This window comes from Myodes glareolus, chromosome X (genome assembly GCF_982192425.1).
Source record: "Myodes glareolus chromosome X, mMyoGla1.1, whole genome shotgun sequence".
Lineage (NCBI taxonomy): Eukaryota > Metazoa > Chordata > Mammalia > Rodentia > Cricetidae > Myodes > Myodes glareolus.
This window is the reverse complement of record NC_142053.1, coordinates 12,003,884-12,006,343: the sequence shown is the minus strand read 5'-3', so window position 1 is coordinate 12,006,343 and position 2,460 is coordinate 12,003,884. Positions and strand designations below refer to the sequence as shown.

Below are 2,460 nucleotides of genomic sequence, written 5' to 3'. Positions count from 1 at the left end.
TACTCTGCTATTAAATTTGTAGTCTGCCATATCTGGACAGCTCTCTGGGCTCAGTAGAAAATGGGTAGTTCTTTTATAACAGTGCTCCCTCCCTCCCTATTTGGATGGTGTCTCTCTCTAGACCTGAGGCCTGATGTTATCTGAAAACTGTCCCTAAGCTTGGATGTCTGACCTTTGACACAGATCTCGCAGATGCTCTTACTCTGTTGCCCATATGATAACTAGCCATCATGCTTTATGATAGGAACATGCTGCCAAATGTAGACTAGGTGATGTCCCAGCTGCTGTTCCATTCCAATGTGTATGCCCTCACTTTAGAATAAAATTGAGCTGTATTACTGAAATTGTATCCTGGATAATTGTTTTCAACAACGTTCTGAATCCTGCTCACTCTCTTCTATTCCCATTTCCCTTGCAAGGAGGAGGAGGAGTAGGCTGCTGATGTTCTCTGAGTTAGGAGACCCATGGTAAATGTGGTGTAGGAGGTCTTTCTTTCTAATGTTGCTTTCATTGGTTAATGAATAAAGAAACTGCCTTGGCCTAATTGATAGGGCAGAACTAAGGTAGGCGGGGAAGACAGAACTGAATGATGGGAGGTTGAAAGTAAAGTCAGAGAAGAAGCCATGGATTCTCTGCCTGAGAAGAATGCCAGTTAGAATTTTACCTGGTAAGCCACTGCCATGTGGTGATATACAGATTAAGAGAAATGTGTTAAATCAAGATGTGAGAGTTAGCCAATAACTATGATATGATATGAGGCTAGACATAACGGGCCAAGCAGTTATTTAATTAATAACTATGTGGTTATTTCCTGGCTAAGCTAACCCTGTGGCCGGGAAGAACAAGCAGGCCCTCTCCCTACAACAATTGGTGCTCCAATGTTGTCAACTAACTCCACATAATACCTGGGAGAGAGAGAGAGAGAGAGAGAGAGAGAGAGAGAGAGAGAGAGTTTAACACAGCTTTTTTGCTATTTGCTGGCAGTGTGCCACAGAGAGATTTTCCTGACTTAGCAGCCACATCAGGAAAAAATTGACGGTTTTAAAATTCCAACTTTTTGAGCTATGCTACTAGTGCAACCTCTGGCTCTTGTTGGAGACAGAGCATTTGGTTGTGGTTTGTGAATAAAGTGCGATGGCTTGCTTGACGTCAATGTGGAATGGCTGTGTGCCTGGAACTGGGGCAGAGTGCTTGGCTCAGAGGCAAAAAAAGCAGCTCTAGCTTGTTGGACTGTGCAGAGTGAGCAGGAACTACCGTAATTATCATAATAACAGCACAATTTAATGCTGCAGGAGCTTCTTGAGCTCCTTCCGCTGTTTCAGCCAATAGCCTTTAATATACCAGCTCATTTGAGTGTGGTCTCTTTTGCTTTAGAAAGCAGCAGGAGCCCTCCCTGCTCTTGCTCTCCTGCCTGGTTCCCACAGTCATCCAGGCTCAATGTGCTGCTGCTGTTCTACTGGCCACAGCGCTACCAGATAGCCATCTGAGTTTGTTTCCTTGGCTTTATGTTTGGCTATTGTGTGGTGCGAAGTTTCAGCCAGTCTTATTGAAAGCACTTTGGCTGGTCCCTGTGCTCCCTGTCATTATTTCACTATTCTGAGAACTTAGTGACAGCTGTCAATAATCCCAAAAATCTCTCTTTGGATTCCTTCCTCCTGAATCACAGTCTGGAGTACATGGTGGATGATCTTTCTTCCTTGATAGAGTTCACACTTGAAAATATCTTTTGGCCAGAACTGAAGCAGATCACCTGGCTCAGCACCACTGGGATGCTGATGGTGGTGTTTGGAGAATGCCTGCGGAAAGTGGCCATGTTTACAGCTGGCTCTAATTTCAACCATGTGGTGTAGAGTGAGAAGTCAGACACCCACTCTCTGGTGATGATCAGGGTCTATGCCTGGTTCTGGCATCCTTCCTATGTGGGGTGATTTTACTGGAGTATCAGAACCCAGGTGATGCTGTGTAACCCCATCTGAAGTTTTGTTTATCCCCTGACAGTTTGGCGTTTCTTTCGTGATCACACAGAAGAGGAGAAGAGCTCACTGATTCAATTCTTTGGGGAGGAATATTTGGCATATAAAAAGCGGGTGCTCATGGGTCTGCCTTTCATAAAGGGAGTCAAGGTGAAGCTATGACAGGCAGAGGCCTACTGGGCCAGGGAATATCTGGCCCTGTGCAGCCTAGGACAGAATATCTTCCAGTTGGCCACTGCAGAATGAGTTTATTAACCATTTTATATGTCACTAATTATTCCTCAGAATGTCACCCAAGACCTAGTGGTCAGAAGGTCTTAGGACAACAGGTATCACTGCAGCATTCTCTTGTGCAGAATGAAGGGAGAACAAATATAAACAGTGAACAAGTAGAGTGTCACAACGGTCCCATCAGTGTCTTTCTACAGTGGCGGGGTGAAGACACAAGCCACAGTCTCACATCCCCTCAGGCTAGAGTGTATACACA

The 2,460-nt window shown here is 45.0% G+C and overlaps 1 pseudogene; it reads left to right on the top strand.

The window, feature by feature from the left end:
- Window positions 1-1,283: 1,283 nt before the first annotated feature.
- LOC125415353 (protein-S-isoprenylcysteine O-methyltransferase pseudogene) lies at window positions 1,284-2,135 on the top strand (annotated as a pseudogene).
- Window positions 2,136-2,460: the final 325 nt, after the last annotated feature.